The sequence below is a fragment of the Mobula birostris genome, chromosome 10, assembly GCF_030028105.1.
Source record: "Mobula birostris isolate sMobBir1 chromosome 10, sMobBir1.hap1, whole genome shotgun sequence".
NCBI lineage: Eukaryota > Metazoa > Chordata > Chondrichthyes > Myliobatiformes > Myliobatidae > Mobula > Mobula birostris.
This window is the reverse complement of record NC_092379.1, coordinates 47,706,277-47,729,887: the sequence shown is the minus strand read 5'-3', so window position 1 is coordinate 47,729,887 and position 23,611 is coordinate 47,706,277. Positions and strand designations below refer to the sequence as shown.

Sequence of the window (23,611 nt, the reverse complement as noted above, 5' to 3'; positions counted from 1 at the left end):
TCCTTTCTCACACCAAGCTCTCCCTTCCCTTCGCTACATCAGATGCAGCTGTCTCAACTGTGAGTTAAAACATAGATTTTTATAATGCTTTGTTCTTATCTTGACCACAGAGTCAAACACTTTCCTTCTGTTGACACTTGATCCAAAATATAACTGTTGGTGAAGTGATGAGGTGCTTTTCCAGAGAATAAGTTGTTTTTATACAGTGAGCTCAGCTTCCCTCTCCTTCATTTCCTGCTTTCAACTTCACAACTTAATTCTTGTGATGTTATTGTGTTTTTTTATATCAGTTTTCCTCAATGACCAAATTTCGGATGTTACTTTCTCATCTAACATGGATGCTCAGCAGGTTGTCAGATAGGTTCTGATTAATTACAAATAATTGGGATGATATAAAATTGCTGCACACAGGCTCTCTACAGAAACAGTTGTTAAAATTTCACGATTGGGATCTTAGTTGTGGAGAATAAAAAGAGAGAATTGTATGATATAAAAAAGTCCCTTTCTCTCGTGATTCCGATTGATTGTACGTGCACATGGAGTTGCTGCATTCACTCTCTCCTGCGGTCAGAAGATATACTAACATATTTGCCCTTGTTGGACATAAACCTCAGGAAGTGCTCGTGTTAGCACTCCATAGGAGGAGCACAATTGAGCTATTCAGCTCGTTGAGTTTGCTCCACCGTTCCATTGTTGGTGATCTATTATCCCTCTCAACCCCATTCTACTACCTTCTTCCTGTGACTTTTGTTGCCCTTACTAATCGAGAACCTATCAACCTCCGCTTTAAATATACCAATGACTTGGCCTCTGCAGCCTTCTGTGATACTGAATTCCACAGATTCGCCACCCCCTGGATAAAGAAATTCCTCCTCATCCCTGTTCTAAAGGGACGTCCTTGTATTCTGGGGCTGTGCCCTCTGGTCCTACGCTCGCCTGCTGTAGGAAACATCTTCTCCAAGTCCATTCTATGTAGGCCTTTCAATATTTGACATGTTTCAATGACATTCACCCGCCCCTCATTTTTTTAAACTCCAGAGAGTACAGCCCAGAGCCTTCAAACTTTCCTCATATTAACCCTTTCATTTCTGGGACCCTTCTCATAAACCTCCTCCGGACCCACTCCCAATGCCAGCTCATCTTTTATTAGATACAGGGGCCAAAACTGCCCACAATATTCCAAGAGTGGTCTGATCAGTGTCTTATAAAGCCTCAGCATAACACCTTTGCTTTTATATTCTAGTCCTCTCAAAATAATGGCAACAATGATCATGACATCAGGAGATTTGGGTCAGCTGTAAAAAAAAGAAGTACAACTATTATTCAGAGGAGGACCAGTTTCAATAGGATGATTGTGAATCTGCCCAGGTAAATCGGAGCAAACAAAGGAATGAATCAATCCAGAGATCCCCAGATGCCTGAAGAAATGCAGAAGTCACAGAAAGTTGAAAAAAAGGTTGCCCAGAGTGATTACAAAATAATTAGAGGGGAAGAGAGGCAAAGAAAACATTTGAGGAAAAAGAAGCGTAAACCTGGAACTGTTCTCTAACCACACAAATGGTAAAAGGTCTGAGGACTATTAGTAATGAAACTGTGAATGTGCCTATGGATAGTAAAGGAGGTATTGAGATACTGAGTGAGTACTCTGCATCTGTCTTCTCCAGGGAAAGGCATTCCTCCAAAGAAATAGAATTAGATGAAAAGGTAGCTGAAGTACCTTGTTCAAAGGTGGTAACTTGGCAGAGTTGGCTGAACTTAGGGCAGGTAGGTCACCAGAATTGGATGGGATGCATCGTATGCACTGGGGAAATTAAACTTGTCTGGGTGTGAAGGTGGTACCAGAGGACTGGAGACTGGTGAACTTCACTTCCCTTGTCCCAAATAGGGAGCAAGGGCTGGGCCGGGGCCAGCAACTACAGGCTGGACCATTTAAGCCTGAAAGTGGGAAGGCATTTGGAAAACAATATGAAAGGGGATTCATTATCACCAAGAGACAAATAGATTAACTCAGGCAAGCCAGCCAGTTGTTGCTTTCAGCAAATCATGTTTAAACAACATGATAGAATTTGATGAGGTAATGAACAGAATCGAGGGCCATGCAATCAGTGTTGTGTACGTGAACTTCCAGAGGGGTATTGATAATGCACATTGGGCTTCTGGAGAAGCTTGAAGCACCTGTATAAAAGGGGAATGAAGTTGGCTGCCTCACAGGATGTTTGATTTTCATACAGGGAGGGGTGTGGGGAATAGTGGTGTTCTCTAGGTATTGGTGTTCGAGCCTTTGCTTATTTTAGCTATTAATGACCTTGACTTGGGGGATGCTTGCCGCAGTTCCTAAGCTTCTGGATGATGTGAATCTCATGGGGTTGATCAGAAATTGCAGCAGGACATGGAATGAGATGAAGCTTAATGTGGACCTGCAATTGATTCATTATTGTCACATGTACCAAGGTAAGCCTGCAAGAGGAGAGGCTGTACTTGATCTGGTATTGGGAAATGAACCTAATCAGGTGTCATGTCTCTCAGTGGGAGAGCATTTTGGAGATAGTGATTACAATTCTATCTCCTTTAACATAGCATTGGGGAGCGATAGGAACAGGCAAGTTAGGAAAACATTTAATTGGAGTAAGGGGAAATACAAAGCTATCAGACGGGAACTTGGAAGCATAAATTGGGAACAGATGTTCTCAGGAAAATGTACGGCAGAAATGTGGCAAATGTTCAGTGGATATTTGTGTGGTGTTCTGCATAGGTACATTCCGATGAGACAGGGATAGGATGGTAGGGTACAGGAACTGTGGTGTACAAAGGCTGTTGAAAATCTAGTCAAGAAGAAAAGCTTATGAAAGGTTCAAAAAACTAGATAGTGATAGAGATCTAGAAGATTATAAAGCTAGCAGGAAGGAGTTTAAGAATGAAATTAGGAGATCCAGAAGAGGCCATGAGAAGGCCTTGGCGGACAGAATTAAGGAAAACCCCAAGGCATTCTACAAGTATGTGAAGAGCAAGAGGATAAGACATGAGAGAATAGGACCAATCAAGTGTGACAGTGGAAAAGTGTGTATGGAACTGGAGGAGATAACAGTATTCATTACGGAAAAGGATCTTGGCGATTGTAGGGATGACTTGGAGTGGATTGAAAAGTTTGAGCATATAGACATTAAGAAAGAGGATGTGGTGGAGCTTTTGGAAAGCATCAATTTGAATAAGTCTCTTGGACTGGATGAGATGTACCCCAGACTACTGTGGGAGGCGAGGGAGGAGATTACTCAGCCTCTGGCAATGATCTTTGCATCATCAACGGGGACGGGAGAGGTTCTAGAGGATTGGAGGGTTGCAGATGTTGTTCCCTTATTCAAGAAAGGGAGTAGAAATAGCCCAGGAAATTATAAATCAGTGAGTCTTACTTCAGTGGTTGGTAAGTTGATGGCAAAGATCCTGAGAGGCAGGATTTATGAATATTTGGAGAGGCATAATATGATTGGGAATAGTCAGCATGGCTTTGTCGAAGGCAGGTCGTGCCTTACGAGTCTAATTGAATTTTTTGAGGATGTGACTAAACACATTGATAAAGGTAGAGCAGTAGATGTAGTGTATATGAATTTCAGCAAGGCATTTGATAAACTACCTCATGCAAGGCTTATTGAGAAAGTAAGGAGGTAAGGGATCCAAGGGGACCTTGCTTTGTGGATCCAGAATTGGCTTGCTCACAAAAGGCAAAGAGTGGTTGTAGACGGATCATATTCCGCATGGAGGTTGGTGACCAGTGATGTGCCTCAGGGATCTGTTCTGGGACCCCTTCTGTTTGTGATTTGCATAAATGACCTGGATGAGGAAGTTGAGGGATGGGTTAGTAAGTTTGCTGTTGACAAAGTTTTGGGGTGTTGTGGATAGTGTGGAGGGCTGTTGGAGGTTACAGTGGGACATCAATAGGATGCAAAACTGGGCTGAGAAGTGGCAGATGGAGTTCAACCCAGATAAGTGTGAGGTGGTTCAGTTTGGTAGGTCTGATGGCAGAATATAGTATTAATGGTAAGACTCTTGGCAGTGTGGAGGATCAGAGGGATCTTGGGGTCCGAGTCCATAGGACACTCAAAGCTGCTGTGCATGTTGACTCTGTGGTTAAGAAGGCATACGGTGTATTGGCCTTCATCAATTTGGGATTGAGTTCCTGGATTGGGGAGCATGCCTTATGAGAATAGGTTGAGTGAACTCAGTCTTTTCTCCTTGGAGCAGTGGAGATGGGAGATGACCTGATAGAGGTGTATAAGATGATGAGAGGCAATGATCTTTTCTTTTTCAATCTTTTTATTAGTTTCAGCGTCATATACATTACAGAAGAATAGATACAGAGAAATTGGGATTACATTATTGAAAAGATAGTTTAAACAAATATAACCTAAATTGACACATAATTCATAAGCCTTCCAAAATCTCAAAAAGTACAGCTCAAATATAGGGAAATATGAGATAAAAATGGAAAAAATATCATGAAAAAAAAGAAAAAAAATTTTCCCCCCAAAAAAGAAAAAAAATCTAAACCATCTAAAGAAAAACTAAACTAACAAAAAGAAAAAGAATGGGCTATTATGATACCTCAGATAAGACCATTAGTGTCGTTAACTCTGCTCCTCTCCCCGTATATTGAATAACAAAGTAGAATTGGAAAGGGTCAAATTACATCATATGAAAGTATTGAATAAATGGTCTCCAAATCTCTTCAAATTTAATAGAAGGGTCGTAAATGATGCTTCTAATTTTTTTCTAAATTTAAACAAGACATAATTTGCGAAAACCATTGAAATGTAGTAGGAGGATTAATCTCTTTCCAATTCAATAGTATGGATCTTCTAGCCATTAGTGTAACAAAAGCAATCATCCGACAAGCTGAGGGAGTCAGATGATGTTGTTCTATCATTGGTAAACCAAAGGTTGCAGTAATAGGATGGGGTTGTAAATCAATATTCAAAACAGTTGAAATAATATCAAAGATATCGTCCCAGTATTTCTTCAGCAAAGGGCATGACCAAAACATGTGAGTTAACAAGGCTGTCACATACAGGATTTATGTGAGAGTAATAGCGAGCTAATTTATCCTTGGACATATGAGCTCTGTGTACTACTTTAAACTGTATCAACGTGTGTTTAGCACATATAGAAGAAGAATTAACTAATTGAAGAATTTTTTGCCATTTCTCAATAGGTAAAGTAAGCTTAAGTTCCCTTTCCCAGTCATTCTTGATTGTATTCGATACATCTGGATTTATTTTCATAATCATATTATGAATAATTGCTCTTGAACCCTTCTGAAAAGGATTTAAATCTGAAATTCTTTCCATTATATCCAATGAGTATGAAATCGGAAAGGTAGTAAGAACAGTATTTAAAAAGTTTCTAATCTGTAAGTATCTAAAGAAATGGGATCTAGGTAAATTATATTTATTAGATAATTGTTCAAAAGACATGAAACAATGATCTAAAAATAAATCAGAAAAACATATACCTTTAGTTTTCCAGACTAGATAGGCTTGATCCAAAAAAGAGGGTTGAAAAAGAAAATTAAGTAGAATAGGGCTTGCTAAAATAAATTGATTAAATTCTTTTTTTTAATTTTTATTTGGATAAGGAATTCACAAATATCATGTACTTTTTTCACACATATAACCTTTTCCATTTTTTTATATGTATAAAACTACAATTATTTATACATTCTTAAGTACACATTGAGATGATATAAAAGGAAAATAAACATTTAAATAGATAATTATGTACTGTGGTAAATCTAACCTATTAGGCTAAGTAATGGAATTAGTTGTTAAGAAAAATGGTAATAATAGTTTCCATATAACCCTTCTGGACCATTTCCACTGGTCCAAAATGTTGTATATAAGCCTATGTATCAACCATTGTAGGTGTTTATATCCTAATTTGTTCAGGCTCGCTCCTGCCCACAGACATAATTATCCAATCCCTATGTACCTATTTACTTAATTTTTTCATTTTTTTATTCCTTTCCCAAATCTTTCCCTTTACTTGTGTTAATTCTCTATTTTCCAAAAGAAAACGAAAAAAAAAAAAACAAACATTTAGACTAGGGGTGCTTATGTTAGCAATATTACTGTGTTGATGAGAAGAGCAGTATAAATCATTAGGAGAGTCATCTAAAGTCTGCTCGCATTGGGGTTATATATTCAATCCATTTATTCCAGATTTGATAAAATTTTTCTTTTTGAGTTCTCAGGGAGTAAGTCAACTTTTCCATTTTAAATATTTCCAAGATAATTTCGTACCAATCTTCTAATGTAGGTGGTATTGGATTTAGCCATTTTCTAGTGATTGATTTCTTACTTGCCGCTAAGAGGGCCTGCAGCAACTTTATATCTTCCTTCTGTTCAAGGAACAATACGTGCCCCAAATAGAGTGCTCAAAGTTCAGAGGTATCTGGGACCTAAGTACCTTAACTAATGTTCTATGAATACCTTCCCAAAATAGACTTAATTTAGGGCAATCCCAAAAAATATGAAAATGATTTGCCTCCTTGGAGCTGCACCTTCTCCAACACATCACATTTGTATCTTTATATTTTTCCTGATATGGGGTCTTGAAGTATCTTATAATGTTTTTCCAACAATGTTCTCTCCAAGTCAAAGAATTAGTCGAGGACCATTGAAAGCTGCAGATTTTCTCCCAAGCCTCCTCTGAAAGTGCCAACCCCGCTTCTTTCTCCCACTTCTCTTTAATATACAGTGTATTTACATTTTTAGCATGGGAGAGTGCATTATATAATCGAGAAACTGATTTACTAGGTATCGAACTGCAAGCCGAATTCAGAATCTTGAAAAATTCTAATTCTACTGTTGATAGGTCTGTATATCTACAACTCTGGTTAACATAGTTTCGTACTTGAAGGTACCTAAGAAAGTCATTATGTTCTAGGCCATGTTTGTCCTGCAGGATTTGGAAACTTTGTAATACTCTTTTATCTATAAATGAGAGGTAGGTTGTAAGACCTTTCTTTATCCATAGCTCAAATCTTTTATCTCCTCTGTCGGGAAGGAATTCGGTATCATATGCACACCATCTAAAGAGTTTTAACATGTTATTAATTCCACATGAATTAACCACCTTCTGCCATACTTTTAATGTAAGATTTATCCAAGCATTTTTAAATTTTTCCAACTGGGCCATCAATCCTTTGTCAGCTATTGAGGCCTGAAGAGGAAAACTGTCAACTAATCCAAATTCTATTTCCTTCCATCTAACCTTATATTCCCTATTACACCAATATAACAGAGGGGTTATATGTGAGGCATAAAAATAATTTCTCAGGCAAGGAAGAACCATACCTCCTCCTTCCTTCCCTAACTGTAAGGTGTTATATCGAATTCTAGGTTTCTTTCCTTGCCAAATGAAGCCGGAAATCCATTTGTCCCATTCCCTGAATCGATTATCATCTACCTCCACCGGTAAAGTACGGAAAAGATACAATAACTGAGGAAGAATATTCATTTTTATAGTATTTATCCTTGAATTTAAACTTAAAAAGGGGATAAGATTCCATCTATGCATATCTGCTTTTATCTCTGAGATTAATGGCCCATAATTTACCTGTGACAGTGTTGAAAGATCCTTCGGCAGGGTTATTCCTAAATATTTTAATGATTTAGCTTCCCACTTAAGATCATATGTATCCTGCAATTTTTTGGATGGTGTATAATTTAGGGACATAACCTGCGTTTTCTTTACATCTATTTTATAACCTGATATTTTCCCAAAGTCATCCAACAGTGTAAACAATCCTATAAATGATTTTTCTGGTTCACTCAGATAGACCAAAACATCATCTGCGAATAACGCCACTTTCTGTTCAATCCCTGCCACCTTGATACCTTTTACGATTTCGCTCTGTCTTATTAGTTGGGCAAGCGGTTCAATATATAGCGCAAAAAGGAGAGGAGAAATTGGGCATCCCTGTCTAGTGCCTCTCTCTAAGATGAAGGAGTCAGAGAGGTCCCCATTTATCTTAATTCGGGCTGTAGGGCTGTCATATAGAGTCTGAATTACTTTAATAAACTTTTCTTAAAAGCCGAATCTTCCTAACACTCTGTATAGGAATGCCCAACTAACCGAATCAAAAGCTTTCTCAGCGTCCAATCCTACTACCATTGTCTCTGTCTCGTTCTTATTAACCTGTTCTAATATGTGCAGAGTTCTCCTTATGTTCTCCTGTGTTTGTCTTTGTTGAATAAATCCAGTCTGGTCTAAGTGGATTAGGCCAGGTAAAAGCTTTTCCAATCTGCGCGCTAATATAGATGTAAATAGTTTGTAATCTAAATTAAGAACACTAATTGGCCGATAATTGCCACATTCTAGTTTATCTTTACCCTCTTTAGGAATAATTGAAATAATCGCTTCTCTCCAGGAAGGTGGAGTTTCTCCTCTCTGCAAGATCCAATTAAAGGTGTTAAGTAGTAATGGGGCTAACTGTGTCTTCAGGGACTTGTACCACTCTGAGGTAAACCCATCAGAACCCGGGGACTTTCCAGCCTTTAACCTAGAGATGGCCACGTTCAGTCCTTTGACAGTTACTGGTTCTAATAAACTTTCATTTTGTAAATCTGTAAGTTTAGGTAGATCTAAAAAATTCAATACACTGTCTATATAGGGCTCATTGGGGACCCGGGGTTGGGAGTACAGCTCTCGATAATATGTTTCAAAACTCTCTTGAATTTTCCCGATTGTACTCTCCACAAGCTTTTCTTTGGATTCTTTATTTTATGAATTGTATTGTCTGCTTGTTGTTTTCGTAATTTATATGTTAATAATCTAGCTGATTTACCTCCTACTTCATAATTCTTTTGTCTCAGGTAAAGAAAATTTCTTTGAGTTTCCAACGTATAAATATCGTCAATTTCACTTTGCAATTTCCTAATTTCCTGTTTTCGATTTGAATTACTTTTGTTGCTATCTACAACTTGAAGTTATTTTAATTTTCCTTGAAGGTCTGCTAATTTTTGTGCATTGATTTTTTTCATGTCAGTGGTAATGGAAATAATTTTCCCTCTCAGTACAGCTTTCAATGTATCCCATAAGATCACTGGTGATGTTTCTCCCGTGTCATTAAGGTCTCGATATTCTTTGATTTCTCCCCTTAATCTCTCCATTACTTTCGGGTTATTGAGTATATGTGAGTTTAGCTTCCATAGTGTTTTCCTCATTTTCCTTTCCAGGATTAGAGACATAGAGACTGGGCTATGATCCGACAGATCAATTGTTGCAATATTACAATTTTTTATCCTGAGTCTATCTGTATTAAAGATAAAGAAATAGTCTATCCTTGAATAGGCTGAATGAGGGAAAGAGTAATATATATAATCTTTACTAGTAGGGTGTAATTCCCTCCAGACATCTATAATTCCCAACTCCTCCATCAATGAATTCACTTTCTGAGTCAGAGGTTTATTCTGAGTAACTATTCTTGAAGAATGTAATATAGGATTTAATCTAATATTAAAATCCCCTCCACGAATTACTACCCCTTGAGAACTGACCATTAGGTCAAAAATGTGTCTATAAAATGACCATTCACAACCTGGAGGAGCATAAACATTCAGCAATGTTATTTCTGTACCTTCTATTCTTCCTGTGATTTTTATGACCCGTCCTTCTTTGTCTCTAGTCTCTGAAATATGTTCATAATTAAGAGTACTTGATATTAAAGTAGCTACCTCTCTTTTGTGACTCAATTTATATGATGAATAAAATACATGCTTAAAGTCCATTCTTTTTAATTTTCCATGTTCAGATTGGCTCATATGTGTTTCCTAGAGGAAAGCTATTTGTGCCCTCTCTTTTTTCAATTTAGACATAATCTTATTTCTTTTAATTGGATTCAAAACCCCATTAACATTATAGGAAATTATTTTTACCAATTCAGTTTGCATTTTTCTCTAGTAGAAAAAAAACACTCTCCTTTTCTAACCAAACAGTAAGCAATCCCTTCTCAACAGTAAACCAAGACATATAACCACACCCTAGACATTTTTGAACGTGCAACATTTGAAAATTTTTCCCGACTTCCCACAGTGAGGCCTGAGCACCGACCCGCCTCAGTTCAGAGGGATAACCTCTATCTTCACCCTGTGTTAGAGGGCCCTCAGCAGTTTGAATAATCATAGAGAATTTTCTCCTACTTATGTCTCGACCATATTGCTATCATTCAAGTTATTCCGTCTAGTTCATTTTAGTTACCAGTTTTCATTTTACCTTTAAGTCCGATTTACTCTTTTCAGTCATTTCTCTTAATTAATCTGTGTTCTCTGTACATTCGCGTCTGAATATTTGCAGCTTTTCCTTGTAGTTTGACACTCTGGTTCGTGTGGAGCGTCCTCGCCCCACTAACTGCCACGACTTCTGCCGAATCCTCTCCAGTAGCGACTCCGGTTGGGTGATAACTTTAATAGGTGGTCCCCAGTCCGCCAGGTCCAATGTTGCCTCCTCCACCGTAGCGTAAGTTTTTGTCCCTTCGTCGTAAAAGACTCTCAGCCGAGCTGGATACAGGGTCTGGAATCTGATGTTGTTTTCCTTCAGGGCTGTCCGTGTTTCCGTATATTCCTTCGGTCTGGCAAGCATCCCCGGTGCGTAGTCGTGGTCTAAACTGATTTTACAGTTGTTCCACATAAAACCTTTCTTTTGCCGTGCCCTTTTAAGCACCTCTTCCTTCGTTCTGTAACTGAGAAATCTGACCAGAATCGATCTGGGCTGGGCGCCTGCTGGAGGCTGTGGTGCCAACACGCGGTGAGCTCTTTCTATCTGTAGGTCTTTTGCGGCCGGTATATCAAGGTTCTCTCTAAGTAGCTTCTCCACGAAGGGAATCATCAATCCGGGTTTACTTTCAGTTCCTTCGGGAACTCCGTAAATCCTCACATTTTCCCTTCTCGAGCGGCCTTCTTGATCTATTAGTTTCCACTGGAGCTGGTCTTGCAGCTTCAGCATTTCTGCTATCACCTCCTCTGCGTTTTGTATCTTCTCTTCAATTCCAACAATCCTCGCTTCCGCTTCATCTATCCGCGAGTTAGTTTTTACTATTTCTCCTTTAATATCTTCCAGCTGTTTGCTGTTATCTTGTCAGAACTCGCGAATCTCTCCGAGAATCAAGGACAGAGTCACCGATTCCCCCTCATTATTTCTGTCCTGACTTGCCGTGGGGGAGCTAGGCCCGCCGCCTTGCTGCGTCTCTTTATGTTTATCAGCCTTCGGAGCGGACTTTTTAATCTTGTTCTTAGACATCATCCTTGCCCCCTTTATTAATATAGTTATGCAATATTAAGTATTTGTCTAAATTCGATTATGGGGCAGTTTACCTTCTTTTTTGTTGAGAGACCTTTTCCTTACGCCGCCATTCCCTTGATGACCCGGAAGTCCACCCTAAATTGATTAAATTCAAAAAATTTTCAAAACTGAAATCATACTCGAAGAGTATATTTAACTAATGGGTTATCCATATGTTTGTTCACTTTAGAAAAACCAAAATGAAGCAGAGACCCTAAAATAGAACCTAATGAAAACCCTGAAACGGATATACATTCAAGATTAACCCACTGTGGACTTGAAACTGTGTCCCAATTCCATGTCCAAAATTTCAAGTAGTGAATATTAATTGCCCAATAATAAAATCTAAAGTTCGGCAATGCTAAACCGCTCTCCTTTTTGGGCTTCTGTAAGTTTCTTTTACCTAGTCTAGGATTTTTATTCTGCTGTATATATGAAGAAATTTTTGAATCAACATTATCAAAAAAGAATGGCAATGCTTGAAATAAATATAGAAACTTGGGTAAAATCATCATCTTGATGGCGTTGATCCGACCAGTTAAAGACAACATCATTGGTGACCATTTGGTAAACAAACATTTAATCTGATCAAATAAAGGAAAAAAAAAATAGCCTTAAATAAATCCTTGTGCTTCTTGGTGATTTTTACTCCTAAATGAGTAAAATAATCAGTGACCAATCTAAATGGCAAGGATTTATAATTTGGAACCTGCATGTTGAATGGAAAAAGTTCACTCTTATTAAGATTCAGCTTGTAGCCAGAAAATATACTAAACTTGGCCAACAAAGGTATATTGCAGGAATGGATTTCTCTGGGTCAGAAATGTATAGTAATAAATCATCAGTATATAATGATAGCTTATGTATTTCATTCCCACGAGTAAGACTTAAAATATTTGGTGAATCTTGGATAGCAATTACTAGAGGTTCTAAAGGGATATCAAATAATAAAAGACTTAAAGGACAACCCTGTCTAGTACCACGAAATAATCGAAAAAAGGGAGATCTTTGATTATTAGTAAAAACCGAAGCTAGAGGGATATGATATATCAATTTAATCCAAGATATAAATATCAGACTGAAGTTAAACATCTCAAGCGTACTGAATAAATATGGCCATTCAACTCTATCAAAGGCTTTCTCAGCATCTAATGAAATGACACATTCTGGAGTTCTAAGTGAAGGAGTATAAACAATATGCAATAATCTAATATTAAAAGATGAACAACGATTTTTAATAAATCCAGTTTGATCCTCAGAAATGATTTGAGGTAGTACCTTTTCTAACCTAGATACTAATATTTTAGAAAAAACCTTAGAATCTACATCCAGCAAGGATATCGGTCTATATGATGCACAATCAATAGGGTCCTTATTTTTTTTTTAAATTAGGGCGATAGAGGCTCCATAAAATGATTGTGGTAGTTTGCCTGTACTAATTGCATCTTTAAAAATTCTGCACAACCAAGGAGAAAGAATGGAAGAAAAAGACTTTAAAAATTGTACTGTATAACCATCTGGACCGGGTGATTTACCAGAACTCATTGAAGAAATAGCACTCTTTATTTCTTCATCCGTAATAGGTATTTCTAATTTTAAACGTTCTTCGGACGTCAATTTCGGAAAGTTCAATTTCCTTAAAAAGTCATACATCTCACTGAGATCTTGAGGAAATTCTGACTGATATAAAAATGTATAAAATTCTTGAAAATATTTATTTATTTATTTCGTCATGATCGACTGTCAGAGTGTGATCAGATTTACAAATTTTAGTGATTTGACATTTGACCGAAGCTGTTTTTAATTGATTAGCTAATAATTTACCAGATTTATCACTGTCTATATAAAATTCAGCTCTTGTTTTCATTAGTTGGTTTGCATTGAACGTGTGGATGGTCAGAGGCTTCTTCCGAGGGCTGAAATGGCTAACATGAGAGGGCACAGTTTTAAGGTGCTTGGAAGTCGGTACAGAGGAGATGTCGGGGTAAGTTTTTTACACAGAGTGCGTGGAATGGACTGCTGGCAACGGTGGTGGAGGCGGATACAATGGGGTCTTTTAAGAGATTCCTGTATAGGTACATGGAGCTTAGATAAATAGAGGGCTATGGGTAACTCTAGGTAATTTCTAAAGTAGTACATGTTTGGCACAGCATTGTGGGCCAAAGGGCCTGTATTGTGCTGTAGATTTTCTATGCTTCTATGTTTGTTTTGCACACTATTAAAACAGATCAGATCACTACACTGAGGTAGAACAAGATAAAACAATTACAGATCTGAATCAGGTTAATATTTGGCATACATTGCGAAATTTATTGTTTTGTGGTAACAGTACAATGCAATACATAATTTTAAAAACTACAAATTATCGTAAGTGTGTATATATATATATATATATATATATATATATATATAAAAATATTTTTAATATATCTCAAATAGGTAATGCAAAAATGAAGGAAATAGTGAGGTAGTGTATGTGGTGAGGACGAAGCTGTTCCTAAAACATTGAGAGTGTGTTTTAACACTCTTGTGCCTCCTCTTTGATGGCAGCAGTGAGAAGAGAGCATGTCCTGGGTGTTGGGGGTCCTCAATGATGGATGCATTACTTTTGAGTCATCAGCTTTGAAGATGTCCTTGATGCTGGGGAGGTTGGTGCTCATGATGGAACTGGCTGAGTTGGCAACTTTCTGCAGCTTTTTCTGATCCTGTGCAGTGGCCTCTCCGTACCAGACGGTGATGCAACCAGTTAGAATGCTCTCTACAGTACATCTGTAGAAATCTGTTAGCGTATTTGGTGACATATCAACTCTCCTGAAACTAGTGCCTTCTTTGTAATTACATCAATATGTTGGGCCCAGGATAGATCTTCACAGATGTTGACACCTGGGAACTTGAAACTGCTCCCCCTTTCCACTATTAATCCCTTCTTGAGGACTGGTGTGTGTTCCTTCAACTGTGCCTTCCTGATGTCCAGAATTAATTCCTTGGTGTTACTGACATTGCGTGCAAGGTTGTTGTTGTGACACCACTCAACCACTTGACCCATCTCACTACTGTACACCATCTCGTCATCATCTGAAATTCTGCTGATTGTGGTTGTGTAATTGACAAATGTCGTTTGAGCTGTGCCTAGCCACACAGTCATGGGTGCAGCGAGAGTAGAGCAGTGGGCTAAGCTCACATCCCTGAGTTACGCCAATGTTGATTGTCAGTGAGAAGGAAATGTTATTTCTGATCTGCATTGACAGTTGCAGAGGGAGGTACGGAGGCCCAGGTTTTGGAGTTTGTTGATTAGTACATATGGTATGATTGTGTTGGAACACGGAGCTGTTATCAATAGACAGCAGTCAGATCTAGCTCTCAGCAGACTACAAATCCAGATGACCCACACCCTTAGACTTGGGTATGTCCGGTATGTTCTCAGAGGCACACACTCTTCCATGCTGCTGTTGATGAAGTCAGTGACAACTGTGGCTATTCATTCAGATCTGAAGATAAACCCTTGAATATTATCCAATCCACTGACTTAAGCATTCCTCCGCCTCCCTTTACCATACCTTCTTGGTCCTCACCACTGGTGCTGTGGTTTAGTCTCTGCTTGTATGCTGGAGCAGAAGTACTTTCAGGTGATTGTATGCATGGTATGTACAGTTCAAATCTCTTACTAGCTCTTCTTTCAGTTAGTCCTGACGAAGGGTCTCGGCCCGAAACGTCGACTGTACCTCTTCCTAGAGATGCTACGTGGCCTGCTGTGTTCACCAGCAACTTTGATGTGTGTTGCTTGAATTTCCAGCATCTGCAGATTTCCTCGTGTCAGTGGTTACAAGTGTGTTGCTTTCTCTGGTTCCACAGGTGATGTGTTGGTGGCAGCTGGCCATGACTTCCTCAAGCTGGCCTGATTGAAAGCCCTCGCAGTGATAGAGAAGGCATCAGGGTGCCCTGTTTTGTGATGCTTATCACGGTGCTCACCTCCTCGAGTGCCTGACTGACCTTGGTCCGGGGTGTAATGTACAGCTACCAAGATGACGGCGGAAAACTCCCTCGGCAGATAAATGGATGCCACTTTACTACTAGATGTTACAGATCAGGTGAGCAGCACTGAGACAGAACTACCATGTCTGTGCAGCACGATGATTTAATCATGAAGCATACTCTGCCTCCTCTACCTTTGTGGTCCAAAACAGCGGGGATGAGCTATGCTTCTGTGAAGCACAGTAAACAGCAATCCCTGATGTCCCTCTGGTGCTGCAATCTTGCTCTGTGGTCTTCAGTTTTATTTTCCAGAGACTGTGCATTCCCCAGCAAGATAGTAGAGACTGGGCGGGGTGTGAGTGTCTAAGGGATCTGTGTTTCAATTGTACTTGTAGTCCAGCATGCTTTCCTCACTTCCTTATTCTTAAAGGGAATCTGCAATTGTGACCTGAGTCTGCAGATTTTAGATTTTAGGATGCAGAATAAAGTGCAACAACTGCAGGGAAAGCCAACAATAACTTGCAAAATCGCAATGAGGTGGATAGTGAGGTCAACAGTCCATCCTATCATCCTAGGGAACCATTTAATAGTCTTATAAAGGTGGGCCAGAAGCTGCTCTTGAGCCCGGTGGTATGTGCTTTCAGGCTTTTATATCTTGTATATCCTGTAGAAGAAGGGAGCTTGTCCAGGGTGAGTGAAATGTGAGGTGGTGCTTTCTGGTGGGAAGGATAAGGAAAGGCGATGCAGAATGAAGGATATCATTGTGAATGTAGGAGCAGAGGGATGTGGTATGGGTGCTGTTGTGGGGTGGATGAAACCACTGGAGAGACAGAGTCACTGGTAGATACAAAGCAGCTTCTTCATTCCACACAAGGTACAGCAGGCATCTTATGGACGGAGACGCTTTCCGTGGAAAAGTCTGCTAGCCCAATGTGGGCTCGATATTTATATGCTAAATACAAAGGGCAATTCCTATTTACAAAGTTATAGACAATGCTTCCTTTTGAGATGCATACAAAACATCACACCTGACTTCATCCTTTCCCCCTGACGCCAACATGTCTGGGTTGGTACTCACAGCCTTTAGGTGTCGTAAGGGCATGGCTAGGAACGGACCCAAGTGCAAGACACAGACACTAAAGTACTAGGGACGGGACTAGGATACAGGGCGTTGGCAAGGACATGGACAGGAAAACCAGTTACCTGGAACAGGACTAAACCAGAGAGCTAGGAGCCCGTGCTTGGACTCCAAGCCAGAGACTGGACAAGGACCCAGTACCTGGGTCTTGCCTCTGGCTCAGACCCCAGAACGAGGCAAGGATGAGGCTTGGCTGGCAGGCAGGATGAGGCTTGAGTCTTCAGGCTAGAAGCTAGAGACTAGAGACTTGGCTTGGCTAGGCAAGAGGCTAGAGGCTGGAGACTTGGCTTGGCTTGGCTAGAGGCTGGAGTCTACAGGCTCGAGGCTAGACAAGAGACGAGGCAAGGCTTGGCAGGAGGCTTGAGACTTGAGGCGAGGCTGGAGGCTGGAGACTTGAGGCGAGGCTTGACAGGCTCCTCCTGGGCAGGGTGCGGTACTCCTGGGCAAGGCGCAGATCACCACCCGATAGAGGCGAGGGACAGAACCAACCCCAGGTAATGGCAAGATGGCCTGGCTTACCTGGGCGGAGGCAAGGGGCAGGAAAGGAACTAGGTACCGGGTGGCTCCAGGACCAGGCAGCAAGACAAGGCAAGGCTACTGGCAAAGCAAGGCAAGACGAGAACTTCAGGTGAGGCGAGAGTTACCGGCAAGACAAGGCAGGGCTTCTGGCAAAGCGAGGCGAGAGTTAGCGGCAAGACAAGGCAGGGCTTCAGGCCAGGAAACAGAAGGCAGAGGAAGGGATCCAAGGAGTAAGGACAAGAACAATCCAGCAGCCACGCCCTGGTCTCTGAAGGTATTTATGCAGCCAGCCCCAATGAGCATCAGCTGCCTCAATTAGCTCAACAAGAACAGAAACATGGTAGCTAGGAAAACCTGGAGCAAGGGTCGATGGACCGGACCGTGAACCGGAATACGGACTTCAGGGACCGGTCTATGACATTAGGAGTGCAAGTCAAATCCACAATACATTTATTTGGTATTTTACGTGCTAATATAGAGGAAATGTATAGAAAGTATAGATAAGGCTGTTTTGAAACTACCTGTAAACTCTCACTTCCATGTGCAACATCTGGCTAGTATTCTGATATTCACAGATTTTAGGAAATGCATTGTTGTGAATTCAATCCACAGTACTTTGTCAAACAGAAGACTGGTGGCCAAAGTGATTTAAGTGTAAGTTAATCATCTACCCAAAAGCTCACTCTAACAGGTGCTCAGGTCAGTAAGGTGATGATTCTGAGTACAGTATCCTTATTCTAGAGTCTTCAACTTAAGCCTAGACCTTAACTCGTATACTTAGCAATACCCTCACTTTAGGGAGATTATATTGCATCAACCTATAATTCAAAGACTAATTTACTGACCTACTGTGGTCTCTTTTCTGAAGGGGTTTAATCACTATTTTGAGCCGTGATTCCAACCTCCGAACCAAGGAGGGGTTAATTCCAGCTAATGAAGCAGGTTAAACAGTTATTTTATTTGTCATCAAACATGTTTATTTTGATAAATAATTCTAATAGATTATAATTCTACAAGGAGTTTCCAAACACAAGTACAATTCTTACAAATTAGAAACCCATACCAATGAATTGCAGGCAAACAAATTTGTCTGTTGCAAAAGAGAAGGCTCTGGCAGATGATCCTTCGTGAGTGGAAACTGAGGAGTGGATTCCTCCCTACCCTTCTGCTTTTATTCATTTCTATTTTCCAGTGATCTAGTGATGACTTCAGCTGCATGTGGTGCTCTCACAACTCTATTGATCTGGTCAGATGGCAGGAGCCTGTGGTTAGCAGATAATGTTGTGATTAGGCTGCAGTCTCAGTTAAGTTAACGGTGGGCTCCCTGAGCCTGGACAGTATTGTTTCTTAAGAGGCTAGCTAAATAATACTAGTTAAAAATTAACAATAAATATCTTGAACCTTGAACAGTTTCTTCTGCAGTGGTTTAAAAAAAGCTGAATTTAGCAAAAGGACTCCTGACCCTGGATAGCGAATGCCCATCGAGGTGAGACAGGTTATGAAGGCATACACGATTTGGATTTCACCAATACAAACCTCCAGTGTAAGAGCAGGAATGTCAGGCTGGAATTTCATAAAACACTGGTCCAGCCTTAACTGGAGTGTTGCATTCATTCTGATTTGTCTCATTACAGGGAAGAATTAGCATCCAGAAAATATTGACGAGTATGGTTTCTAAAAGCTGGGACTGCAATAACATGGTTAGATTGGAGAAGTTGTGACTATTTCAATCACATGTACAGTGAAAATCTTGTTTTTCACACAGGTCTTTTCTTTACAATAGAACATTGAGGTAGTCCAAGGAACAGAATGCAGAGTAAAGTGTTACAGGTCAAACTAATTATGTGACTTCTAAAACCAATTGGCTGCTCCAGTGATGATTTGATGTGTCATATTAAAGGGAGTGAATACTTAGGCAATCAATTACTTCGTATTTTATATTTAAATCCCTTTATTGAGATCTGTTTTTACTTTGACACTAAAGTCTTTTTCTGTTGATCAGTGTCAAAAAAGCCAAATTAAATTCACTGTGATTGGATGTTGTAAAACAATAAAACATGAAGACTTTTTATAGGCACTGTATATAATATGTGTGCACAGATGCAATGGAAAACTTCCAGCAACACCACCACATTGCTTTATATAAACAGCATTCACAAGAAAAACAAATTAAAATTATACATGATTTGTACAAGGGAAAACACAATTAGGAAAAAAAACATCGCCCAGTTTACTGCACATTAGTCATAGTGTTTAAGGTTGTGCTGGTTGATTCAAGAACCAAAGGGTTCAAGGGAAGTTCTTGAACCAGATGGTGAGGGACTTAAGGCTTGTGTGTCTCCTGCTCAATGATAGCTGTAAAAAGATGGTGGAGAGGATCTTTCAACATAGATATTGTTTTTGTGGATACTATGATGGTGGGGTGGCATGAGCCCATGATTTATTAGGCAGAGTCCACTCTCTCTGCAGCTTGTGTTTCTGCACATTCAATTTGCCATGCCAGACCATGATGCAACCAGTCAGGATACTCAGCAGTACATCCAGAGGGTTGTTAGAAACAAACCAAACCTCTTTAACCTCCTAAGGGAGTAAAGGTACTGGCGCACATTCCTTGTGTTTGCATTTATCTGCTGGTCCCAGGGCAGGTCACTCAATAAGTTAATGCCCAAGGATTTAAAGTTGCTGGCTCTCCCCACCACTGATTCTCCAATGCAGACTGGTGCATGTTGGCCTTTCTGATGCCAACAATCAGCTCTTCAGTTTTGCTGATGTCGAGTGAGAGGTTGCTCTTTCTGCACCTGTCAGTCAGTAAGGATACCAAAACATCTGCTTATCTTCACTGATTGGGGTCTGTTGGTCAGGAAGTCAAGATCCAATTGTAAAAGCGGTGTTGAGTCCTAGGTTTAGTAGTTTGGAGATGTCTTCTTATGTGTTTGCCTGGTTTCTTCAGAAAAGAGGAATTTGAGGGTAGGTTTGACAGAGGTGTCATTGCTGACTAACTGGACTCTGGACCTCTTGCATACCTTTGTCAAGCAGACTTTATTTACTTGTGCACAAAGAGGAGAACTCAGCCCCTGTCACTGAACTGTTCTGAAGCTACAGCTCACAATTGTCAATTTTTATACACATTTCTATATCCAATAGAAACTTTGCACTTCAGAATCACATTGTTTGCATAGATAAATATCAATTATAAATACATATTTCTGCTGTTAATAATGTCTACATAATACTTGAAAATTAGTAAAATAACTGCCCAATATTTTGTAAGTGCTATCACACTTCCGTGAGCATTCTTATCTTGGTATGCTGGTCTTGGGACCCAGGCTTGGACAGAAATGGAGCTAGGTATTCAAGGATTGAGCTTTGCTTGGGTTACCATGTTTAGCTCGGGTGACTGTACAATGTCTGCACACTGTCTGTATCAGCATATCATCTGCCTTGCTGTAACTTGCACAGAAGAATATCGAATAGATAGGGATCTTCGAAGAAGACTGGCTGTTTCTTTAGTGGAGGGGTCATCGATGAGAGATAAGAGTGCCATGAGAGATTTTTTTTTAACACTGTGTAGTTGGCATCTGAAAAGCACTGACTGCAGATGTGAAGACAGGATCAATCATGACTTTTAAGGAGGAATTGGATAAACATATGGTGAAAAATTTGCAAGACTATAGTGAAGGGTGTGGGGAGTGAGCCTTTAGTGACTGGCGAGGTGCCAAGGTACTAGAGGATTCAAGAAAGGCTATAAGAATTAGCTGGGAAACTGTAGGCTGATGAGCCTGACATCAGCTGTGAACGGTTGGACACTGAGGTAGAAGAAGGAAATTCTTTGAAAGTGGTCTCACAAGTAGATAGGGTTATGAAGAGAGCTTTCAGCACATTGGCCTTCGTAAGTCAATGGTTGGGATGTTATGATGAAGTTGTATAAGACATTGGTAATGTATTTGGTCACCTACGTACAGGAAAGATATCTTTCAGCTTGAAAGAATACAGAGGAGATTTACAAGGATGTTGCCAGGAGTTGAGGACAAGAGTTGTAGTGAAAGGTTGAACAGATTAGGACTCTACTCCCTGGAGCATATGAGCATAAGGAGAGATCTGGCAATGGTATACAGAAGTACGAAGGATACAGGTAGGGTGAATGCATGCAGACTTTTTCCCCTCAGGTTTGGTGAGACTAGAATTAGAGGTCATAGGTTTAGGGTGAAAGGTGAAATGTTTAAGGGGATCCTGAAGGGAACCTGTTCACTCAGAGGGTGGTGAGAGTGTGGATCGAGTTTTCATCTGAAGCGGTAGATGCAGGTACACGGTTAGGAGGTATTTGGGGGGATATTGTCTGCCTTGCAGTAGATGGGACTAGGCAGAGAAAAGTTAGCATGGACTAGATAGGCCAAAGGGTCTCTTGCCATGCTGTAGTATTTTATGACTCTATGATGGCGGAATGAGCAAGTTGCAGGGACAGAGCTGATGGACTGAATAGTCTCTTCCTGTATGTATTAACCACCTATGTTCTTTGACTGGGACAGGTTCAATATACAAACAGGTGCAAGAGTTCCTCTGTGGAGCTGAAGTCTCAAATCAGACTCTTCCTCACACAAAGGGAGGTAGGCATGAAGAAAGCTCACCTCTGTCCCAGAATACTGACGGACTTTTACCGCTGTACCATTGAGAGCATACTCACCAACTGCACCTCAGTGTGGTATGGCAATTGTCCTGTATCGGACCGCAAAGCACTCCAGTGGGTGGTGAAAACTGCCCAGTGGATTATCGGCACCCAATTGCCCACCATTGAGAACATCTACCATAAACGCTGCCTGGGCAGGGTGAAAAGCATTATCAGGGATGCACCTCACTCTAACCATGGACTTTTTACTCTCCTCCCATCCGTTAGGCACTACAGAAGCCTCCGCTCCCACACCAACAGGCACAGGAAGAGCTTCTTCCCTGAGGCTGTGACACTGCTGAACCTCTCATCACAGCGCTAGGCAATATTGTGTCCGTATTGTACTGTCTCAGTACTTTTATATTTATGTGCTGTAGCACTTCTTTTATTCGCAGTTATTTTGTAAATAACACTATTCTTTGCATTTCCGGTCAGATGCCAAATGCATTTCATTGACTTTGTGTCTGTACTTGGCACAGTGACAATAAAGTTGAATCTAATCTAATCTAATTTGGAACAAGCTGAGGGAAGAGATGGTGAAGGCAGAAAGCACTGTTTAAAAGGCATTTGGATGGAAAGGAGCAGAAGGACATGGGCTCAATGTAGCAATTGGGATTCATGTGGACTGGCATCAACTTCCCTTTTGCACCCTACATGAAGAAAGGGTAATTTACAGTGATTGGTTAATCTCCCAGCACACCACAGGGTGTGGGAGTAAAGAGAGAGGGGGACACACGTGATCAGTATGGAGAAAGGGGGTATATGTGATCACAGTGAGCAGAGGGGGATCCCACATGTATGCAGTGAAGAGAGAGGGCGGTCACTCAATGTGATCACAGTGAAGAGTGGGGCACCCCACTGTCAACACGCTGGAGGAACTCAGCAGGTCAGGCAGCATCAGTGGAAAAGATCGATTGACGTTTCGGGCCGGAACCCTTCGTCAGGACTGTAGAGTGAAGGGGCAGAGGCCCTATAAAGAAGGTGGGGGGAGGGTGGGAAGGAGAAGGCTGGTAGGTTCCAGGTGAAAAACCAGCAAGGGGAAAGATAAAGGGGTGGGGGATAGGCAGGAAAGGTGAAGAAGGAATAGGGGAAAACACAATGGGTAGTAGAAGGAGGCGGAACCAAGAGGGAGGAGGTAGGCAGCTGGGGGAGGGGGCAGAGTGACACAGGGATAGGGGAAGGGAGAGGGAGAATTCTATGTTCATACCAAGGGGCTGGAGACTACCTAGATGGTATATGAGGTGTTGCTCCTCCAACCTGAGTTTAGCCTCATCATGGCAGTAGAGGAGGCCATGTATGGACATATCTGAATGGGAGTGGGAAGCAGAATTGAAGTGGGTGGCTGTTGGGAGATCCTGTCTGTTTTGGTGGACGGAGCGGAGGTGCTCGATGAAGCGGTTCCCCAATCTGCGTCGGGTTTCACCGATGTAGAGGAGGCCGCATTGGATGCAATAGATGACCCCAACAGACTCACAAGTGAAGTGTTGCCTCACCTGGAAGTACTGTTTGGGGCCCTGAGTGGTGGCAAGAGAGAAAGTGTAGGGACAGGTATAGCACTTGCACTGCAATAGCTGCACTAGCTTGGCTGTTTCAGTCATTCCACAAAATGAGTTTGAATGGAATTTCAAAAATACTAAACTGAAGCCTGCAGATATCCAACAAAGAACCTCATGCTGGATAACCCCGTGGGGCTGGCATTTATACCAGTGAAATACAGTAACCAACAACCCACATTGGGCTTGTGAATGGGAAAAACAAGAGGGCCAGCATTGTGTGGCATGAATGGCTGAGACAACTACAGCTCGATTGGAGATCCATCCACTATTTGCACGGCAGATCCCCTGCAATAGAGGCTATTGAACACAAATTAAGAAAGGCACTGGATGGTGCCACAACTGTCTTCATGATGTAAGATTATGAACCGTTGCCCAACAGAGGGCAAAGGGGTGCTGGTGCCAACCACTGTGCCTCTGGTTGGAAAATATATT

The 23,611-nt window shown here is 40.8% G+C and overlaps 1 protein-coding gene and 1 long non-coding RNA gene across 2 annotated transcripts in view; one reads left to right on the top strand and one right to left on the bottom strand.

The window, feature by feature from the left end:
• Positions 1-23,611, bottom strand: part of LOC140203665 (uncharacterized) — a 66,005-nt gene that overhangs the window by 23,226 nt on the left and 19,168 nt on the right. The gene's annotated exons all lie outside the window — the stretch shown is intronic.
• Positions 14,901-22,011, top strand: LOC140203977 (uncharacterized). The gene is made up of 3 exons (XR_011887478.1): positions 14,901-14,972; positions 15,184-15,419; positions 21,852-22,011. It is a non-coding gene; the product is annotated as an uncharacterized lncRNA (long non-coding RNA).